Genomic DNA, 25,745 nt, shown 5'->3' with positions numbered 1-25,745 from the left:
CTGACGAAATTCTCTGGAATTGTAACATGGCCCATTGTCACTTACAACTTTTTCTGGAATGCCGTGTCTGGCAAATGTGCCTTTCATCTTATGAATGACAGCAGCTGTAGTGATGTTGTGCAGGCGTTCAATTTCAAAGTACCGGCTCAGGTAGTCACATATGATGATGTAGTTCTCTGAGTTCCAAGTGAACAAGTCTGTTGCTACAGTTTGCCATGGGTTCTCAGGGACTGCATGTGAGAGCATTGGTTCTTTCTGATTAGAATTGCGGTGTGTTTGGCATATGTCGCACTTCATTACCGTTTCTTCTATCTGTTGACTCATACCTGGCCAAAACATAATGTCTCTAGATCTGTGTTTGCTCTTCTCTACACCAAAATGTCCTGTGTGTATGCGTTGTAGCATTTCTTTTCTGAGCTTGTGAGGGATTATTATTTTCTCACCTTTCAGGAGGATTCCATCAGCCTCTGTGATTTCATCACGGTGGTTCCAGTAGTCACTGATGAGTGGGGAACATTTTTTTCTCATTTCTGGCCAACCTGAACGAATGACATGTCTGAGGGAAGACAATTGCTCGTCCTCAGTCGTGGCTATCTTAAGGTCACCTAGCCTGTTTGTACTTACTGGCATTGTGCTGATGACAGTGTGTATTTGAGTCTCCATGTCCTCAGTTAGTGAACTGTCCTCATCATTCATGGATTTCCTTGACAGTGTGTCAGCAACCGGAATGTCTTTTCCTGGTTTGTGGATGAGAGTGATGCTGTATTTCTGCAGCGCGAGCAGCATGCGCTGTAGGCGTGGCGGTGCAAGAGCCAACGGCTTACGAAGTATTGACTCAAGTGGCTTATGATCTGATTCAACAGTTACATGTCGTCCGTATATGTATTCATGGAATCTTTTACATCCATACAGAACAGCATAAAGCTCCTTCTCTATTTGGGCATAGTTTTGCTCAGTACTGTTGAGAAGTTTTGATGCGTATGCAACTGGACGACCTTTTTGCATGATTGTTGCACCCAGACCATGTTTTGATGCATCCACTTGTAGTGTCACTTCCTTTTTTGGGTCAAAGTAGGCTAGCACTGGCCCTGGTTCAGCTGTTATTGTCTCCTTCATCTTTTCAAATGCTCTTTCGTGTGTTGTGTCCCAACTGAACTCTGTGTCTTGTCGGAGGAGGTGTCTGAGTGGTGCGCTCACCTCAGCCAGATTAGGGGCAAACTTAGCAAGATAATTTACCATGCCAAGAATTGTCTCCAGTTCTGCTTCATTTTCTGGTGGCGGCATGTCACGGATTGCTTTCACCTTTAGGGGGTCTGGTTCTAGTCCATTAGCTGTGAGCTTGTGTCCGAAGTAGCTGACTTCCTTGACACAGATGCGACACTTGTCTGGGTTGAGTTTCAGACCTCTTTCTCTGGTCCGACAGAGCATAGCTTTTAAGTTGCGGTCATGCTCCTCTTTTGTTTTCCCAAACACAATGATGTCGTCCACTATACCAGCCACACCCTCCAGGCCCTCATATGTTTCATCGATTCTCCTCTGGAATTCATTCAAGGGTGAATTCTTCACCCTTGTTGCAACCTGTTCTCCTTGTTGCCCTCTGGTAGGCGCTATAGGAGTATCAAGGCCCGTACTTCCAGACTCCTGAAAAGCTTTTACCCCTCCGCCATAAAAACACTAAACTATCAAACTTTACATCCTAGGAAATAATGTGCAATTTATAGAGACCGTGCAATAACCTTCTTCTTCTTTTCTTTTCTGGAAAGTTCTTAAAACCACACGTTTATTTCTGTATCTAGATGTGTATATGTTTATTTTGTAAATACATGTGTATATATATGTCTGTGTGTACATACATGTACCGTCAAGGAGATGCTCAAAAATTTCGTTGTGCACTGTGCAATGACAATAAAGGCATTCTATTCTATTCTATTCTATTCTATCCTGGGCAGACATGATGCCAAAAGGGAGCCTGAGGAAGCGATATCTACCAAATATGGTGTTGAAGGTAGTGAGTAGGGACGACTCCTCACTGAGCTTAATGGCCCAATAACCAGATCTAGCATCTAATATGCTAAAATACCTTGCTCCAGCCAACTTGTACGTTATGTCGTCAAGCGTTGGGAGGGGGTAATGTGGCCTCATTATTGCTTTGTTCAGGGGTCTTGGGTCCAGGCATACACGGAGCTTGTTTGTTTTTGGTTTTTCACATATTACAAGTGCATTTACCCATTCAGTCGGCTCAGTTACCCTGCATATTATGCCATCTTTTTCCATGTTCTCTAACTCTACTTTAAGACTATCTCTGAGGGCAAAAGGTACTCTCCTTGGGGGACAAACTACTGGTGCTACGCTGGGGTCTATTCTGAAACTGCACTCACCCTGAAATGCACCAATTCCTTTAAAAACATCTGAGTACTCACTCAATATGTCGGTTGGCTTGTTCATGGGCTCTTTGTTGCTTGTAGCAGAAATCGCATAGACCACCTTTATGAGTCCAAGGGCTTTGCATGCTTTGTAGCCTAGGATGGGTGGGCTGTTGCAGTCTACAACATAAAACTTCTGTGTTGTTGATCTGTCTTTGTATCTGCTTACAAGGGTGCAGTAACCAATCACTTTCAGTGGATGCCCTCCATAGCCATACAGCTTGTGTTTGTCTTTTTTCAGTGTGCTGGACATTAGCTTATTAAAGTCTTTTGTGGGTATCACGTTTGTTTGTGCACCAGTGTCCAATTTAAATGTCAGTTTTGCATTACCTGGTCCCAGTTCTATGTCTGCATATGCACTGTCCTCGTCCTCCTCTTCTGCTGCTGTAACGGTGTCTACAAACAGCTCAGAGTCAAGATCTTCCTGAGTTTCTTTTACAGAATGCACTTCTTTGTGCCATCTTCTAGGTGGAGTATAGGAATTGGATCTGCATGCTTTTGCAAAATGGTTATATTTTTCGCACTTTAAACACTGCTTCCCCTTTGCTGGACACTCTGTCTGTTTGTTGTGGTGGCCTCCACACCTACCACAGGCTTTATTGGGCACTTTCTGGCTTTCATCTGGTCTGTTGGCTTGTTTAGCAAAGCTATGTTTACCAGTTTTTCGGTGTATTGCATGCACCTCGTGGCTGTCACTAGCCATGGCTTTTAGCTGGAGCTGAGCTAGCTCGTAGGAACGGCCTATGTCGATAGCTTTATCTAGTGTTAGGTCGGGTCCTTGGCTCAGTAGCTTTTCTCTGACTTTGGGAGAGTTTGTGGCAAAAACAATACGGTCCCGGACCATTTCATCACTGTTAGCATAATCACAGTCTTTAACGAGTAGTTTCAGCTCTGTGACAAAATGCTCGAATGACTCACCGCTCCCCTGTATCTTCTCGTGGAACTTGTATCTGGCAAAGATAGGGTTAGCTTTCGGCGTGAGGTATGCTGTGAAGCCATCATAGTATGTTTTTAGCCGTTTAGCATCATCCTCTGTCACGGTCCATGTGTTGCTTATGTCCCGTCCTTTGTCCCCAATCCACAGTAGGAGAAAACTGCATTTCTGTTCCTCTGTTTTTTGGTTGAGCGGTCCTGAAAACATGAGCTCTGCATGTTGTTTAAAACGGCGCCATGCGTCGGGCAGGTTGGACGATTGCCAGTCCATCTGTGGGGTCGGAACACCGAAAGCCTCCATCTTTTTCTTTCTTTAACAGATTAAGCCTTTTAATGTTCTTTATGTGGGTCCGCGGGTTACTCTGACACCATGTTGTGCCTGTCTCTTTATTAATAATTCCAGTTCCACACGGTTATATTAACTTTATAACTTTATCTTTATTAACTCCCGCTACACTCATTCACTCATGCACGTAACATACACCGGTGCGAAGCCAACTAGCGGTAAACCACACACACACTGTTTCTCATGCAGGTATATCAAAATAAGAGTCCCATTCAAAGTATATAACCAAATATTACAGATGAGAAACTAGATGTAAAGAACATCAGACTTCATCATTTCACTTTGGGCCACAAAACCACTTCCACCAAACTCAAAGGCTTGTTTCCCAGACAGGGATTAAGGCTTATAGTCCAGGACTACATGTTGCTTTAAATAGAGAATCTCCATTCAAAATGCTGTGTAGTCTAGGACTAGGCTTAATCCCTGTCTGTGAAACCAACCCAAAAAGTTCTATTAGAAGTCTTTTCTGTCTGATGCTGCTCAGTCCCACAATAGTTTCAACATTTTCACTCTGTTTACAGCCTCACAGCATTAAAAATAAACAGTTAAAGAGTCTAAAAGAATTTTCCTGGATTTCTCTATAATAGGTAATAAAGTTCATATATCTGTCTGTCTATCAGATCTTTAATAATGAATTTAGCAGAAGAGGAACACATAACCCCCATGGATCCACACAATGAAGGATTCCAGAAACTAATAAAAAAGGAGGAAAAAGATGAAGATGGAAGTAACTTCTGTAAGTAAATTTGGAGCATGATGCCACTTTCCTACCAGACAGTGTGGTGCAGTACAGTGAGGTACAGTGTGGTACAGTACAGTGTGGTACAGTACAGTATGGTACAGTACAGTGTAGTACAGTACAGTGTGGTACATTACAGTGTGGTACAGTATGGTACATTACAATGTGGTACAGTACAGTGTGGTACAGTACAGTGTGGTACATTACAGTGTGGTACAGTACAGTGTGGTACAGTACAGTGTGGTACAGTATGGTACAGTACAGTACAGTGTGGTACAGTATGGTACAGTACAGTATGGTACAGTACAGTGTGGTACAGTACAGTGTGGTACATTACAGTGTGGTACAGTACAGTGAGGCACAGTATAGTACAGTATGGTACAGTATGGTACAGTACAGTGAGGTACAGTACAGTGAGGTACAGTGTGGTACATTACAGTGTGGTACAGTATTGTACATTACAGTGTGGTACAGTATGGTACAGTACAGTGAGGTACAGTACAGTATGGTACAGTACAGTGAGGTACAGTACAGTGAGGTACAGTACAGTGAGGTACAGTACAGTATGGTACAGTACAGTGTGGTACAGTACAGTGAGGTACAGTACAGTATGGTACAGTAGAGTGTGGTACAGTATGGTACAGTACAGTGAGGTACAGTACAGTATGGTACAGTACAGTAAGGTACAGTACAGTGAGGTGCAGTACAGTATGGTACAGTACAGTGTGGTACAGTACAGTACAGTGAGGTACAGTACAGTATGGTACAGTACAGTGTGGTACAGTACAGTGAGGTACAGTACAGTTTGGTACAGTACAGTGAGGTACAGTACAGTGAGGTACAGTACAGTATGGTACAGTACAGTGTGGTACAGTACAGTGTTTTACTTTACAGTGTGGTACAGTACAGTGTGGTACAGTACAGTATGGTACAGTACAGTGAGGTACAGTACAGTGAGGTACAGTACAGTATGGTACAGTAGAGTGTGGTACAGTACAGTATGGTACAGTACAGTGAGGTACAGTACAGTGAGGTGCAGTACAGTATGGTACAGTACAGTGAGGTACAGTACAGTATGGTACAGTACAGTGTGGTACAGTACAGTGAGGTACAGTACAGTGAGGTGCAGTACAGTATGGTACAGTACAGTGAGGTACAGTACAGTGTGGTACAGTACAGTGTGGTACAGTACAGTGAGGTACAGTACAGTGAGGTACAGTATGGTACAGTACAGTTTGGTACAGTACAGTGAGGTACAGTACAGTGAGGTACAGTACAGTATGGTACAGTACAGTGTGGTACAGTACAGTGTTTTACAGTACAGTGTGGTACAGTACAGTGAGGTACAGTACAGTGAGGTACAGTACAGTATGGTACAGTACAGTGTGGTACAGTACAGTGTTTTACAGTACAGTGTGGTACAGTACAGTACAGTGAGGTACAGTACAGTACAGTATGGTACAGTACAGTATGGTACAGTACAGTGAGGTACAGTACAGTGTGGTACAGTACAGTGTTTTACAGTACAGTGTGGTACAGTACAGTGAGGTACAGTACAGTGAGGTACAGTACAGTATGGTACAGTACAGTGTGGTACAGTACAGTGTTTTACAGTACAGTGTGGTACAGTACAGTACAGTGAGGTACAGTACAGTACAGTACAGTATGGTACAGTACAGTATGGTACAGTACAGTGAGGTACAGTACAGTGAGGTGTGGTACAGTACAGTACAGTGTGGTACAGTACAGTGTGGTTAGTATTGGAGTCACTAATCATTAGAACTGATAAGAAAATGTGGATAGTGGGATTAGAACCTGTACTGTACCGTACTGTCCTGTGGAGAAGTGCTGATACTTCCAGTCTGGATTAAATCTAAGTACAGTAGTATTTATTTGTGGTAACTAAACCCACAACCTTCAGTTTCCCTCAGTTGTTGAGTTTCTTCTTCACATATTGATGAATTTCAGGTGAAGGATCTTTAATCCCTGTGGAACACGTCACCTCTGAGGAACACCTCACCCCAGAGGACCAACAGTGTGCAGGTTTCCAGATGAAGCCTGTGAAGAAGGAAGAACCTGAAGATAAAGATGAACTCAGTAAGTAAAACTAACATTTATTATTGAATTTATTTGTGTCTATCACTAATACTAACACTAACAGCACCACTAAACCCTCACAGTCACGCAAACGACTCTAATCTCTATTTACACAAATAAAGAAAACCGTCGAGCCCAACTTGTGAGAATCTGTTCAGCCATGATAATAGAGACAGCAGCTGATCTGGTGTTAAGAACCACACAAACTACAATAATAATAATAGTGATAAGTTTAACTTATATAGCGCTTTTTATAATGTTATTAATGTATTTGATTTTTTATAATGGTATAAATGTATTTATTTATTTATAATGTTATTAATGTATTTTATATTTTATAATGTTATAAATGTATTTGATTATTTATAATGTTATAAATGTATTTGATTATTTATAATGTTATGAATATATTTGATTATTTATAATGTTATAAATGTATTTGATTATTTATAATGTTATAAATGTATTTGATTATTTATAATGTTATAAATATTTTTGATTATTTATAATCTTATGAATGTATTTGATTGTTTATAATGTTATAAATGTATTTGATTATTTATAATGTTATAAATATATTTGATTATTTATAATGTTATAAATGTATTTGATTATTTATAATGTTATAAATGTATTTGATTATTTATAATGTTATAAATGTATCTGATTATTTATAATGTAATAAATGTATTTTATTAATTATAATGTTATAAATGTATTTGATTATTTATAATGTTATAAATGTATGTGATTATTTATAATGTAATAAATGTATTTTATTATTTATAATGTTATAAATGTATTTGATTATTTATAATGTTATAAATGTATGTGATTATTTATAATGTTATAAATGTATTTGATTATTTATAATGTTATAAATGTATTTGATTATTTATAATGTTATAAATGTATTTGATTATTTATAATGTTATAAATGTATTTGATTATTTATAATGTTATAAATGTATTTGATTATTTATAATGTTATAAATGTATCTGATTATTTATAATGTTATAAATATATTTGATTATTTATAATGTTATAAATGTATTTGATTATTTATAATGTTATAAATGTATTTGATTATTTATAATGTTATAAATGTATTTGATTATTTATAATGTTATAAATGTATCTGATTATTTATAATGTAATAAATGTATTTTATTAATTATAATGTTATAAATGTATGTGATTATTTATAATGTAATAAATGTATTTTATTATTTATAATGTTATAAATGTATTTGATTATTTATAATGTTATAAATATATTTGATTATTTATAATGTTATAAATGTATTTGATTATTTATAATGTTATAAATGTATTTGATTATTTATAATGTTATAAATGTATTTGATTATTTATAATGTTATAAATGTATCTGATTATTTATAATGTAATAAATGTATTTTATTAATTATAATGTTATAAATGTATTTGATTATTTATAATGTTATAAATGTATGTGATTATTTATAAATGTATTTGATTATTTATAATGTTATAAATGTATGTGATTATTTATAATGTTATAAATGTATTTGATTATTTATAATGTTATAAATGTATGGGATTATTTTTAATGTTATAAATGTATATGATTATTTATAATGTTATAAATGTATTTGATTATTTATAATGTTATAAATGTATTTGATTATTTATAATGTTATAAATGTATATTATTATGTATAATGTTATAAATGTATTTGATTATTTATATTGTTATAAATGTATTTATTATTTATAATGTTATAAATGTATCTGGTTTTTTATAATGTTATAAATGTATTTGATTATTTTTAATGTTATAAATGTATATGATTATTTTTAATGTTTTAAATGTATTCGATTAATTATAATGTAATAAATGTATTTATTATTTATAATGTTATAAATGTATGTGATTATTTATAATGTTATAAATGTATTTGATTATTTATAATGTTATAAATGTATTTTATTAATTATAATGTTATAAATGTATTTGATTATTTATAATGTTATAAATGTATGTGATTATTTATAATGTAATAAATGTATTTGATTATTTATAATGTTATAAATGTATTTGATTATTTATAATGTTATAAATGTATTTGATTATTTATAATGTTATAAATGTATTTGATTATTTATAATGTTATAAATGTATTTGATTATTTATAATGTTATAAATGTATCTGATTATTTATAATGTTATAAATATATTTGATTATTTATAATGTTATAAATGTATTTGATTATTTATAATGTTATAAATGTATTTGATTATTTATAATGTTATAAATGTATTTGATTATTTATAATGTTATAAATGTATCTGATTATTTATAATGTAATAAATGTATTTTATTAATTATAATGTTATAAATGTATTTGATTATTTATAATGTTATAAATGTATGTGATTATTTATAATGTAATAAATGTATTTTATTAATTATAATGTTATAAATGTATTTGATTATTTATAATGTTATAAATGTATTTGATTATTTATAATGTTATAAATGTATTTGATTATTTATAATGTTATAAATGTATTTGATTATTTATAATGTTATAAATGTATCTGATTATTTATAATGTAATAAATGTATTTTATTAATTATAATGTTATAAATGTATTTGATTATTTATAATGTTATAAATGTATGTGATTATTTATAAATGTATTTGATTATTTATAATGTTATAAATGTATGTGATTATTTATAATGTTATAAATGTATTTGATTATTTATAATGTTATAAATGTATGGGATTATTTTTAATGTTATAAATGTATATGATTATTTATAATGTTATAAATGTATTTGATTATTTATAATGTTATAAATGTATTTGATTATTTATAATGTTATAAATGTATATTATTATGTATAATGTTATAAATGTATTTGATTATTTATATTGTTATAAATGTATTTATTATTTATAATGTTATAAATGTATCTGGTTTTTTATAATGTTATAAATGTATTTGATTATTTTTAATGTTATAAATGTATATGATTATTTTTAATGTTTTAAATGTATTCGATTAATTATAATGTTATAAATGTATTTATTATTTATAATGTTATAAATGTATGTGATTATTTATAATGTTATAAATGTATTTGATTATTTATAATGTTATAAATGTATTTTATTAATTATAATGTTATAAATGTATTTGATTATTTATAATGTTATAAATGTATTTATTATTTATAATGTAATAAATGTATTTGATTATTTATAATGTTATAAATGTATTTGATTATTTATAATGTTATAAATGTATTTGATTATTTATAATGTTATGAATGTATTTGATTATTTATAATGTTATAAATGTATTTGATTATTTATAATGTTATAAATGTATTGGATTATTTATAATGTTATAAATGTATTTGATTATTTATAATGTTATAAATGTATTTTATTATTTATAATGTTATAAATGTATTTGATTATTTATAATGTTATGAATGTATTTGATTATTTATAATGTTATAAATGTATTTGATTATTTATAATGTTATAAATGTATTGGATTATTTATAATGTTATAAATGTATTTGATTATTTATAAAGTTATAAATGTATTTGATTATTTATAATGTTATAAATGTATTTGATTATTTATAATGTTATAAATGTATTCGATTATTTATAATGTTATAAATGTATTTGATTATTTATAATGTTATAAATGTATATTATTATGTATAATGTTATAAATGTATTTGATTATTTATATTGTTATAAATGTATTTATTATTTATAATGTTATAAATGTATCTGGTTTTTTATAATGTTATAAATGTATTTGATTATTTATAATTTTATAAATGTATATGATTATTCATAATGTTATAAATATTTTTGATTATTCATAATTTTATAAATGTATTTGATTATTTATAATGTTATAAATGTATATTATTATGTATAATGTTATAAATGTATTTGATTATTTATATTGTTATAAATGTATTTATTATTTATAATGTTATAAATGTATCTGGTTTTTTATAATGTTATAAATGTATTTGATTATTTATAATTTTATAAATGTATTTGATTATTTATAATGTTATAAATGTATTTGATTATTCATAATTTTATAAATGTATTTATTATTTATAATGTTATAAATGTATTTGATTATTTATAATGTTATAAATGTATTTGATTATTTATAATGTTATAAATGTATTTGATTATTTATAATGTTATAAATGTATTTAATTATTTATAATGTTATAAATGTATTTATTATTTATAATGTTATAAATGTATTTGATTATTTATAATGTTATAAATGTATTTGATTATTTATATTGTTATAAATGTATTTGATTATGTATAATGTTAAAAATGTATTTGATTATTTATAATGTTATAAATGTATTTGATTGTTTATAATGTTATAATTGTATTTGATTATTTATAATGTTATAAATGTATTTATTATTTATAATGTTATAAATGTATTTGATTATTTATAATGTTATAAATGTATTTGATTATTTATAATGTTATAAATGTATTTGATTATTTATAATGTTATAAATGTATTTGATTATTTATAACGTTATCAATGTATTTGATTATTTATAATGTTATAAATGTATTTGATTATTTATAATGTTATAAATGTATTTGATTATTTATAATGTTATGAATGTATTTGATTGTTTATAATGTTATAAATGTATTTGATTATTTATAATGTTATAAATGTATTTGATTATGTATAATGTTAAAAATGTATATGATTATTTATAATGTTAAAAATGTATTTGATTATTTATAATGTTATAAATGTATTTGATTATTTATAATGTTATAAATGTATTTGATTATTTATAATGTTATAAATGTATTTATTATTTATAATGTTATAAATGTATTTGATTATTTATAATGTTATAAATGTATTTGATTATTTATAATGTTATAAATGTATTTGATTATTTATAATGTTATAAATGTATTTGATTATTTATAATGTTATAAATGTATTTATTATTTATAATGTTATAAATGTATTTGATTATTTATAATGTTATAAATGTATATGATTATTTATAATGTTAAAAATGTATTTGATTATTTATAATGTTATAAATGTATTTGATTATTTATAATGTTATAAATGTATTTGATTATTTATAATGTTATAAATGTATTTGATTATTTATAATGTTATAAATGTATTTATTATTTATAATGTTATAAATGTATTTGATTATTTATAATGTTATAAATGTATTTGATTATTTATAATGTTATAAATGTATTTGATTATTTATAATGTTATAAATGTATTTGATTTTTTATAATGTTATAAATGTATTTGATTATTTATAATGTTATAAATGTATTTGATTATTTATAATGTTATAAATGTATTTGATTATTTATAATGTTATAAATATTTTTGATTATTTATAATGTTATTAATGTATTTGATTTTTTATAATGGTATAAATGTATTGATTTATTTATAATGTTATTAATGTATTTTATATTTTATAATGTTATAAATGTATTTGATTATTTATAATGTTATAAATATATTTGATTATTTATAATGTTATAAATGTATTTGATTATTTATAATGTTATGAATATATTTGATTATTTATAATGTTATAAATGTATTTGATTATTTATAATGTTATAAATATTTTTGATTATTTATAATCTTATGAATGTATTTGATTGTTTATAATGTTATAAATGTATTTGATTATTTATAATGTTATAAATGTATTCGATTATTTATAATGTTAGAAATGTATTTGATTATTTATAATGTTATAAATGTATTTGATTATTTATAATGTTATAAATGTATATTATTATGTATAATGTTATAAATGTATTTGATTATTTATATTGTTATAAATGTATTTATTATTTATAATGTTATAAATGTATCTGGTTTTTTATAATGTTATTAATGTATTTGATTTTTTATAATGGTATAAATGTATTTATTTATTTATAATGTTATTAATGTATTTTATATTTTATAATGTTATAAATGTATTTGATTATTTATAATGTTATAAATATATTTGATTATTTATAATGTTATAAATGTATTTGATTATTTATAATGTTATGAATATATTTGATTATTTATAATGTTATAAATGTATTTGATTATTTATAATGTTATAAATATTTTTGATTATTTATAATCTTATGAATGTATTTGATTGTTTATAATGTTATAAATGTATTTGATTATTTATAACGTTATAAATATTTTTGATTATTTATAATCTTATGAATGTATTTGATTGTTTATAATGTTATAAATGTATTTGATTATTTATAACGTTATCAATGTATTTGATTATTTATAATGTTATAAATGTATTTGATTATTTATAATGTTATAAATATTTTTGATTATTTATAATCTTATGAATGTATTTGATTGTTTATAATGTTATAAATGTATTTGATTATTTATAATGTTATAAATATATTTGATTATTTATAATGTTATAAATGTATATGATTATTTATAATGTTAGAAATGTATTTGATTATTTATAATGTTATAAATGTATTTGATTATTTATAATGTTATAAATGTATTTGATTATTTATAATGTTATAAATGTATATGATTATTTATAATGTTATAAATGTATTTGATTATTTATAATGTTATAAATGTATTTGATTATTTATAATGTTATAAATGTATTTGATTATTTATAATGTTATAAATGTATTTAATATTTATAATGTTATAAATGTATTTGATTATTTATAATGTTATAAATGTATTTGATTATTTATATTGTTATAAATGTATTTGATTATGTATAATGTTAAAAATGTATTTGATTATTTATAATGTTATAAATGTATTTGATTGTTTATAATGTTATAATTGTATTTGATTATTTATAATGTTATAAATGTATTTATTATTTATAATGTTATAAATGTATTTGATTATTTATAATGTTATAAATGTATTTGATTATTTATAATGTTATAAATGTATTTGATTATTTATAATGTTATAAATGTATTTGATTATTTATAACGTTATCAATGTATTTGATTATTTATAATGTTATAAATGTATTTGATTATTTATAATGTTATAAATGTATTTGATTATTTATAATGTTATGAATGTATTTGATTGTTTATAATGTTATAAATGTATTTGATTATTTATAATGTTATAAATGTATTTGATTATGTATAATGTTAAAAATGTATATGATTATTTATAATGTTAAAAATGTATTTGATTATTTATAATGTTATAAATGTATTTGATTATTTATAATGTTATAAATGTATTTGATTATTTATAATGTTATAAATGTATTTATTATTTATAATGTTATAAATGTATTTGATTATTTATAATGTTATAAATGTATTTGATTATTTATAATGTTATAAATGTATTTGATTATTTATAATGTTATAAATGTATTTGATTATTTATAATGTTATAAATGTATTTATTATTTATAATGTTATAAATGTATTTGATTATTTATAATGTTATAAATGTATATGATTATTTATAATGTTAAAAATGTATTTGATTATTTATAATGTTATAAATGTATTTGATTATTTATAATGTTATAAATGTATTTGATTATTTATAATGTTATAAATGTATTTGATTATTTATAATGTTATAAATGTATTTATTATTTATAATGTTATAAATGTATTTGATTATTTATAATGTTATAAATGTATTTGATTATTTATAATGTTATAAATGTATTTGATTATTTATAATGTTATAAATGTATTTGATTTTTTATAATGTTATAAATGTATTTGATTATTTATAATGTTATAAATGTATTTGATTATTTATAATGTTATAAATGTATTTGATTATTTATAATGTTATAAATATTTTTGATTATTTATAATGTTATTAATGTATTTGATTTTTTATAATGGTATAAATGTATTGATTTATTTATAATGTTATTAATGTATTTTATATTTTATAATGTTATAAATGTATTTGATTATTTATAATGTTATAAATATATTTGATTATTTATAATGTTATAAATGTATTTGATTATTTATAATGTTATGAATATATTTGATTATTTATAATGTTATAAATGTATTTGATTATTTATAATGTTATAAATATTTTTGATTATTTATAATCTTATGAATGTATTTGATTGTTTATAATGTTATAAATGTATTTGATTATTTATAATGTTATAAATGTATTCGATTATTTATAATGTTAGAAATGTATTTGATTATTTATAATGTTATAAATGTATTTGATTATTTATAATGTTATAAATGTATATTATTATGTATAATGTTATAAATGTATTTGATTATTTATATTGTTATAAATGTATTTATTATTTATAATGTTATAAATGTATCTGGTTTTTTATAATGTTATTAATGTATTTGATTTTTTATAATGGTATAAATGTATTTATTTATTTATAATGTTATTAATGTATTTTATATTTTATAATGTTATAAATGTATTTGATTATTTATAATGTTATAAATATATTTGATTATTTATAATGTTATAAATGTATTTGATTATTTATAATGTTATGAATATATTTGATTATTTATAATGTTATAAATGTATTTGATTATTTATAATGTTATAAATATTTTTGATTATTTATAATCTTATGAATGTATTTGATTGTTTATAATGTTATAAATGTATTTGATTATTTATAACGTTATAAATATTTTTGATTATTTATAATCTTATGAATGTATTTGATTGTTTATAATGTTATAAATGTATTTGATTATTTATAACGTTATCAATGTATTTGATTATTTATAATGTTATAAATGTATTTGATTATTTATAATGTTATAAATATTTTTGATTATTTATAATCTTATGAATGTATTTGATTGTTTATAATGTTATAAATGTATTTGATTATTTATAATGTTATAAATATATTTGATTATTTATAATGTTATAAATGTATATGATTATTTATAATGTTAGAAATGTATTTGATTATTTATAATGTTATAAATGTATTTGATTATTTATAATGTTATAAATGTATTTGATTATTTATAATGTTATAAATGTATATGATTATTTATAATGTTATAAATGTATTTGATTATTTATAATGTTATAAATGTATTTGATTATTTATAATGTTATAAATGTATTTGATTATTTATAATGTTATAAATGTATTTAATATTTATAATGTTATAAATGTATTTGATTATTTATAATGTTATAAATGTATTTGATTATTTATAATGTTATAAATGTATTTGATTATTTATAATGTTATAAATGTATTTGATTATTTATAATGTTATAAATGTATTTGATTATTTATAATGTTATAAATATTTTTGATTATTTATAATGTTATAAATGTATTCGATTATTTATAATGTTATAAATGTATTTGATTATTTATAATGTTATAAATGTATTTGATTATTTATAATGTTATAAATGTATTTGATTATGTATAATGTTAAAAATGTATTTGATTATTTATAATGTTATAAATGTATTTGATTGTTTATAATGTTATAATTGTATTTGATTATTTATAATGTTATAAATGTATTTATTATTTATAATGTTATAAATGTATTTGATTATTTATAATGTTATAAATGTATTTGATTATTTATAATGTTATAAATGTATTTGATTATTTATAATGTTATAAATGTATTTGATTATTTATAACGTTATCAATGTATTTGATTATTTATAATGTTATAAATGTATTTGATTATTTATAATGTTATAAATATTTTTGATTATTTATAATCTTATGAATGTATTTGATTGTTTATAATGTTATAAATGTATTTGATTATTTATAATGTTATAAATATATTTGATTATTTATAATGTTATAAATGTATTTGATCATTTATAATGTTATAAATGTATTTGATTATTTATAATGTTATAAATGTATTTGATTATTTATAATGTTATAAATGTATTTGATCATTTATAATGTTATAAATGTATTTGATTATTTATAATGTTATAAATGTATTTGATTATTTATAATGTTATAAATGTATTTGATTATTTATAATGTTATAAATGTATTTGATTATTTATAATGTTATAAATGTATTTGATTATTTATAATGTTATAAATGTATTTGATTATGTATAATGTTAAAAATGTATTTGATTATTTATAATGTTATAAATGTATTTTATTATTTATAATGTTATAATTGTATTTGATTATTTATAATGTTATAAATGTATTTGATTATTTATAATGTGAAAAATGTATTTGATTATTTATAATGTTATAAATGTATTTGATTATTTATAATGTTATAAATGTAATTGATTATTTATAATGTTATAAATGTAATTGATTATTTATAATGTTATAATTTGTATTTGATTATTTATAATGTTAAAAATGTATTTGATTATTTATAATGTTATAAATGTATTTGATTATTTATAATGTTATAATTGTATTTGATTATTTATAATGTTATAAATGTATCAGATTTTTTATAATGTTATAAATGTATTTATTATTTATAATGTTATAAATGTAGTTTATTATTTATAATGTTATAAATGTATTTATTATTTATAATGTTATAAATGTATTTGATTATTTATAATGTTATAAATGTATTTGATTATTTATAATGTTATAAATGTATTTGATTATTTATAATGTTATAAATGTATTTGATTATTTATAATGTTATAAATGTATTTGATTATTTATAATGTTATAAATGTATTTAATTATTTTGTGCTTCAGAACTGAACAAGGATTTCTGCTGCTCCTCGTGTCCACGTTCCTCTACAACCCAAAATCAGCTCCACAATCACATCAAGAGCTGCAACCATGATAAATATGAGACTCTGGTGAAGATTAAGACTGAACATGAGGATCTGACTCCCACCAGAAGCTCCAGTAATCAGCAAACGTCCTCTGGTACTGTCAGCATTAACACCTCTCTCAGTCCCACACAGGAAGAAGGAAACGTCTGCTCACAGTGTGGGAAGAGCTTCAGGTGCCTGAGTAATCTCAAAATACACCAGCGCATTCACACCGGAGAGAAACCATATCAGTGCTCACAGTGTGGGAAGAGCTTCAGGTTCCAGTGTCATCTCAAAACCCACCAGCGCATTCACACTGGAGAGAAACCGTATCAGTGCTCACAATGTGGAAAGAGTTTTAATACACAGAGTTGTCTCAAAACCCACCAGCGCATTCACACTGGAGAGAAACCGTATCAGTGCTCACAATGTGGAAAGAGTTTTAATACACATAGTTATCTCAAAATCCACCAGCGCATTCACAGTGGAGAGAAACCATATCAGTGCTCACAGTGTGGAAAGAGTTTTAATACACAGAGTTATCTCAAAATACACCAGCGCATTCACAGTGGAGAGAAACCGTATCAGTGCTCACAGTGTGGAAAGAGTTTTAATACACAGAGTTATCTCAAAATACACCAGCGCATTCACACTGGAGAAAAACCATATTCCTGCTCACAGTGTGGGAAGTGTGTTAATACAAAGAGTCATCTCAAAACACACCAGCGCATTCACACTGGAGAGAAACCATATCAGTGCTCGCAGTGTGGGAAGGGTTTTAATACAAAGAGTTTGCTCAACATACACCAGCGCATTCACACTGGAGAGAAACCGTATCAGTGCTCACAGTGTGGAAAGAGTTTTAATCAACAGAGTTATCTCAAAACACACCAGTGCATTCACACTGGAGAGAAACATTAGCTGCATCCAGAGTCGCATACTAACAGAGTCTGTACTAGATTGGAGGAAGTACGCAGCGCTTTCAGTACAGAAGTGTGCAGTATGCACACAACACTAGGGGTGGGCGATATGGCCTTTAAAAAATATCATGATATCTTTGCGATAACGATATTCACTCGCGATATACAGGTGCTGGTCATAAAATTAGAATATCATGAAAAAGTTGATTTATTTCAGTAATTCCATTCAAAAAGTGAAACTTGTTTATTATATTCATTCATTACACACAGACTGATATATTTCAAATGTTTATTTATTTTAATGTTGATGATTATAACTGACAACTAATGAAAACCCCAAATTCAGTATCTCAGAAAATTTGAATATTGTGACAAGGTACAATATTGAAGACACCTGGTGCCACACTCTAATCAGCTAATTAACTCAAAACACCTGCAAAGGCCTTTAAATGGTCTCTCAGTCTAGTTCTGTAGGCTACACAATCATGGGGAAGACTGCTGACTTGACAGTTGTCCAAAAGACGACCATTGACACCTTGCACAAGGAGGGCAAGACACAAAAGGTCATTGCTAAAGAGGCTGGCTGTTCACAGAGCTCTGTGTCCAAGCACATTAATAGAGAGGTGAAGGGAAGGAAAAGATGTGGTAGAAAAAAGTGTACAAGCAATAGGGATAACCGCACCCTGGAGAGGATTGTGAAACAAAACCCATCCAATAATGGGGAGATTCACAAAGAGTGGACTGCAGCTGGAGTCAGTGCTTCAAGAACCACCACGCACAGACGTATGCAAGACATGGGTTTCAGCTGTCGCATTCCTTGTGTCAAGCCACTGTTGAACAAAAGACAGCGTCAGAAGCATCTCGCCTGGGCTAAAGACAAAAAGGCTGCTGAGTGGTCCAAAGTTATGTTCTCTGATGAAAGTAAATTTTGCATTACCTTTGGAAATCAGACCCAGAGTCTGGAGGAAGAGAGGAGAGGCACAGAATCCACGTTGCTTGAGGTCCAGTGCTGGTGTTGGTCCACTGTGTTTTCTGAGGTCCAAGGTCAACGCAGCCGTCTACCAAGAAGTTTTAGAGCACTTCATGCTTCCTGCTGCTGACCAACTTTATGGAAATGCAGATTTCATTTTCCAACAAGACTTGGCACCTGCACACAGTGCCAAAGCTACCAGTACCTGGTTTAAGGACCATGGTATCCCTGTTCTTAATTGGCCAGCAAACTCGCCTGACCTTAACCCCATAGAAAATCTATGGGGTATTGTGAAGAGGAAGATGCGATACGCCAGACCCAACAATTCAGAAGAGCTGAAGGCCACTATCAGAGCAACCTGGGCTCTCATAACACCTGAGCAGTGCCACAGACTGATCGACTCCATGCCACGCCGCATTGCTGCAGTAATCCAGGCAAAAGGAGCCCCAACTAAGTATTGAGTGCTGTACATGCTCATACTTTTCATGTTCATACTTTTCAGTTGGCCAACATTTCTAAAAATCCTTTTTTTGTATTGGTCTTAAGTTTGTTTGTTTGTTTATTAGGATTTTAACGTCATGTTTTACACTTTTGGTTACATTCATGACAGGAAACGGTAGTTTATTTTCACACAAGGTTCATCAGTTCACAAGGTTATTTCGAACACAGTCATGGACAATTCAGTGTCTCCAATTCACCTCCCTTGCATGTTTTTGGACTGTGGGAGGAAACCGTTGCTCCCGGAGTAAACCCACGCAGACACGGGGAGAACATGCAAACTCCACACATAAAGGACCCAGACCGCTCCACCTGAGGATCGAACCCAGGACCTTCTTGCTGTGAGGCGACAGTGCTACCCACTTAGCCACCGTGCCGCCCGTATTGGTCTTAAGTAATATTCTAATTTTCTGAGATACTGAATTTGGGGTTTTCATTAGTTGTCAGTTATAATCATCAACATTAAAAGAAATAAACATTTGAAATATATCAGTCTGTGTGTAATGAATGAATATAATATACAAGATTCACTTTTTGAATGGAATTACTGAAATAAATCAACTTTTTCATGATATTCTAATTTTATGACCAGCACCTGTATAAGAAGACTTTTGTTTTGCAGACACTCAGGAAATTTAAGGTACAAATGTTACTTAATGTCCATTAAATTAAGCATCACTTCCAGTAGGGCTGGGCGATATGGTAAAAAAACTCATATCTCCATATGCTTTTGAGAAGTGGTGATATACGATACGATATAATGTAAACGCATTCCAAATTATTATGCAAATTGGATTTAAGTGTCATAAAGATTAAATTTTTTGTTTCTCAATTTAACTCATGGATGGTATTGTGTCTCATGGCTCTTTGAATCACTGAAATCAATCTCGGACACCTGTGATAATTAGTTTGCCATTTAAAGGAAAACTACTTAAGAAGGACGTTCCACATTATTAAGCAGGCCACAGGTTTCAAGCAATATGGGAAAGAAAAAGGCTCTCTCTGCTGCCGAAAAGCGTCAGATAGTGCAATGCCTTGGACAAGGTATGAAAACATTTGATATTTCACGAAAACTTAAGCCTGATCATCATACTCTGAATCATACTACTTCTCTGAAGAGATTAGTGGCTGATGCAGAGCACATAAGGGTTCGTGCAGATAAAGGCAGAATGAGGAAGGTTTCTGCCAGACAAATTCATCAGATTAAGAGAGCAGCTGCTAAAATGCCATTACAAACCAGCAAACAGGTATTTAAAGCTGCTGGTGCCTCTGGAGTCCCGCGAACCTCAAGGTGTAGGATCCTCCAGAGGCTTGCAGTGCATAATCCTACTATTCGGCCACCCCTAACCAGTGCTCACAAGCAGAAACGGTTGCAGTGGGCCCAGACATACATGATGAGTGCCGTGCAACCCTGGATGGTCCAGATGGATGGAATAGTGGATGGTCACCATGTCCAAACAAGGCTGCGATGTCAGCAAGGAGGTGAAGGGCCTTCAGGGTTCCTGAAGGTGTGAGAATTACCTTGGCAAAGTATATAGAGTTTCTGACTGACCACTGGTACAAAAAGAAGAACCGTGCCGTGCAGCAAAATCATCTTCATGCATGACAAATCTCGTGCTGCAAAGATTACCTCTGTGTTATTGGCTGCTATGGGCATAAAATGAGAGAAACTCATGGTGTGGCCACCATCCTCCCTGACCTTAACCCTATTGAGAACTTTTGGAGTATCCTCAAGCAAAAGATATATTATGGTGGGAGGCAGTTCACATCAAAACAGCAGCTCTGGGAGGCTATTCTGACATCCTGCAAAGAAATTCAAGCAGAAACTCTCCAAAAACTCACAAGTTCAATGGATGCAAGAATTGTGAAGGTGATATGAAAGAAGGGGTCCTGTGTTAACATGTAACTTGGTCTGTTAGGATGTTTTTGATTGAAATATCTTTTGATTTCAGTGAATGCTGCCACTTCAACAAATGACCATTTTCAGTTCTTTACAACCTATAAAATGTTTTGAAACTCTGTTGTGCAAAATAATTTGGAACAGTGATTTTTTTTATTTTTGAAGAATATACTGTTATCAGTGGGAGGTTCAATAAAATTCGATTTATACTCTAACGGTTGATGACTTAAAAATTAGCAGTGATCGACACTCCTCGTACTCACGTGGGTGCTTTTGCTTTAGGTGCTGAAGTAAATGTGATGTTGCCACTGTTTGTCGTCATCGTATTTTTGCACGTTTTGCAAATTACAGTCGTTTGTTTGGAGTCTGACCTTCTGTATCTGAAAAACTTCCACACTAGTGATGTAGCTCGCCTATTAGGGACTAGTTCATCCTCAGTGCTCAGCGCCCTGGTGCACCTGCCCCATACACCCCCGCTGTAGTTACGCCCCTGTGCAACACGTATAACATCCTGTCAACCCACATCGTTAACTATGTTAAAGCGTTTGTACAGTCCATCATGATCTATTTAAGGTCCGTGTACCTTTGGTCATTCGTTTTTCACTTCAAATCCCAAAGTTGAAAAACAGGGACACGGGGCGTTATTCGTTTTCCGTTTCAAGTTCAAAAATCAAATTAAAAGTATTTTTAGTAGACATTAAAAGTAGTATTCTGTCTCCTGCACTTTTAAGAAACGCAAATTACCACAGAGACACATATTAACATGGCACAAACAGCCCAATAAAATTAGTTTGATTAAAATTTTTAATCTCTAAACTTTGAAATTGCAGATGGCTGTCTGAAGGGTGGACCCAATGTATACGCTTTTTACAAGACTGTTGTAGTTTTGAGCTGATTGAGCTGATTTTAAAGTAAACTGCTATTAACAAGTTGAGTTGTTTGGAGTGAACTGATTACCCCTCCCCCACTGAGGTGACGTTAAGCTGCGTCTAAAATCTCATGTGTGTCATGGTATGGGGGTGTGTCAGTACCAGGGTGTGTCATGGTATGGGGGTGTGTCAGTACCAGGGTGTGTCATGGTATGGGGGTGTGTCAGTACCAGTACCAGGGTGTGTCATGGTATGGGGTGTGATTTACTGGGTGGAATTAACAAACCACTCTTGACCGGTTGCCAGACACGTGTAAACAAACACACTTATACCTAGGGTACCCTGTTACCTCCAGGACATGGGGAGAACATGCAAACTCCACCCGGTAATCGAACCCAGGACCCTCCAGAAGCCGTCCCACAGTGGAAATCAAGTCAGTATATGTGCAGTCACATGAATCCAGTCATGCCCATATATGGTAAAGGTAAATTCACTCTGCTCCCTCGGAACGCTGTGACATCACAATGTGGACCTGTGCTCTTCAGGAGCAGCATTTAGATTTTCTCCTCATTTACGATGGCTGCTTCTCTGAGACAGAGGTTTCTGCGTGTGCTGTGTTGCGGGGCGCCTCCCCGGGCGTCCTCCAGGGGCAACCCCGGTCACGGGGGCGGCGCGGAGGCGGAGGAAGCGCTCCTGATGGAGGGGTTTCTGTTTAAGAGGACCAGGAGTGTGTTTAAAACCTGGAACAGGTCTGTACACTGATGCTTAGTGTATATAGTAGGAATTATATATATATACAGTGTATCACAAAAGTGAGTACACCCCTCACATTTCTGCAAATATTTCATTATATCTTTTCATGGGACAACACTATAGACATGAAACTTGGATATAACTTAGAGTAGTCAGTGTACAACTTGTATAGCAGTGTAGATTTACTGTCTTCTGAAAATAACTCAACACACAGCCATTAATGTCTAAATAGCTGGCAACATAAGTGAGTACACCCCACAGTGACCAATGTCCAAATTGTTCCCAAATGTGTCGTTGTCCCTCCCTGGTGTCATGTGTCAAGGTCCCAGGTGTAAATGGGAAGCAGGGCTGTTAAATTTGGTGTTTTGGGTACAATTCTCTCATACTGGCCACTGGATATTCAACATGGCACCTCATGGCAAAGAACTCTCTGAGGATGTGAGAAATAGAATTGTTGCTCTCCACAAAGATGGCCTGGGCTATAAGAAGATTGCTAACACCCTAAAACTGAGCTACAGCATGGTGGCCAAGGTCATACAGCGGTTTTCCAGGACAGGTTCCACTCAGAACAGGCTTCGCCAGGGTCGACCAAAGAAGTTGAGTCCACGTGTTCGGCGTCATATCCAGAGGTTGGCTTTAAAAAAATAGACACATGAGTGCTGCCAGCATTGCTGCAGAGGTTGAAGACGTGGGAGGTCAGCCTGTCAGTGCTCAGACCATACGCCGCACACTGCATCAACTCGGTCTGCATGGTCGTCATCCCAGAAGGAAGCTGACGCACAAGAAAGCCCGCAAACAGTTTGCTGAAGACAAGCAGTCCAAGAACATGGATTATTGGAATGCCCTGTGGTCTGACGAGACCAAGATAAACTTGTTTGGCTCAGATGGTGTCCAGCATGTGTGGCGGCGCCCTGGTGAGAAGTACCAAGACAACTGTATCTTGCCTACAGTCAAGCATGGTGGTGGTAGCATCATGGTCTTTGGCTGAATGAGTGTTGCTGGCACTGGGGAGCTGCAGTTCATTGAGGGAAACATGAATTCCAACATGTACTGTGACATTCTGAAACAGAGCATGATCCCCTCCCTTCGAAAACTGGGCCTCATGGCAGTTTTCCAACAGGATAACAACCCCAAACACAACCTCCAAGATGACAACTGCCTTGCTGAGGAAGCTGAAGGTAAAGGTGATGGACTAAACCCAATTGAGCACCTGTGGCGCATCCTCAAGTGGAAGGTGGAGGAGTTGAAGGTGTCTAACATCCACCAGCTCCGTGATGTCATCATGGAGGAGTGGAAGAGGATTCCAGTAGCAACCTGTGCAGCTCTGGTGAATTCCATGCCCAGGAGGGTTAAGGCAGTGCTGGATAATAATGGTGGTCACACAAAATATTGACACTTTGGGCACAATTTGGACATGTTCACTGTGGGGTGTACTCACTTATGTTGCCAGCCATTTAGACATTAATGGCTGTGTGTTGAGTTATTTTCAGAAGACAGTAAATCTACACTGCTATACAAGCTGTACACTGACTACTCTAAGTTATATCCAAGTTTTATTTCTATAGTGTTGTCCCATGAAAATATATAATAAAATATTTGCAAAAATGTGAGGGGTGTACTCACTTTTGTGATACACTGTATATACGATGTGTTTGATCTGTGCAGGCGGTGGTTCATCATACAAAACGATCAGCTTCTCTACAAGAAGAGGTTTAAGGTAGGTCACATGACTTTACATGATCTAAATCAGCTCTCTCCTGGACTCTGTGAAATACCCATAATGCACCGCAGTCTTACGCCCCTCATAATTCAGGCGCATCACAGCAGAGGTCGACTTCTGTGCCGGGATGCGCCCCTAACCGCCCTGTCATGTTTAAGTCTGGGACGATTTCACCGGCGTTTATATCATCGACTGTATAAATAAGAAGGTTTTATGTTCTATTCCCCCAGCGTGACTTCACGGTGCTGGCTGAAAACCTGCAGCGCTGTTCGGTCCAGAGCTGCGAGGACGCCGGGCGACGCTTCTGCTTCCAGGTGGTGACGCCCACAAGGTAATTCCAGATCTATAATCATCAGAGATAGACAGATGATCAATAAACAGACAAAAGATAGATAGACAAGATGATGGATAGAAAGACAGACATGTAGATAGACAGACTATTTATCCATCTGTCTGTCTGAATGTCTGTCTATCTATCTGTTTATCTATCTACTCAATCTGTCTATCTGTCTGCATCCTATACAATCTGTATCTATCACCGTGTGTGTACAGGAGCTGTACGTTCCAGGCCGACTGTGAGGCAAGTAGACGGGCGTGGATCAGCGCCATTCAGAACCTGACTGAGAGAGAAGAAGAAACAGTCGAGAGCGAGGTGAATTATCATTACCACTATACTCCG

The 25,745-nt window shown here is 30.0% G+C and overlaps 1 pseudogene; it reads left to right on the top strand.

Moving 5' to 3' along the window:
• The window catches only part of LOC134326206 (zinc finger protein 208-like), a 339,536-nt pseudogene that overhangs the window by 84,219 nt on the left and 229,572 nt on the right, over window positions 1-25,745 (top strand).

The sequence above is a fragment of the Trichomycterus rosablanca genome, chromosome 14 (genome assembly GCF_030014385.1).
Source record: "Trichomycterus rosablanca isolate fTriRos1 chromosome 14, fTriRos1.hap1, whole genome shotgun sequence".
NCBI classification, from domain to species: Eukaryota; Metazoa; Chordata; class Actinopteri; order Siluriformes; family Trichomycteridae; genus Trichomycterus; species Trichomycterus rosablanca.
The sequence above is the reverse complement of the archived record's forward strand: the minus strand, read 5'-3'. Positions and strand labels throughout refer to the sequence as shown.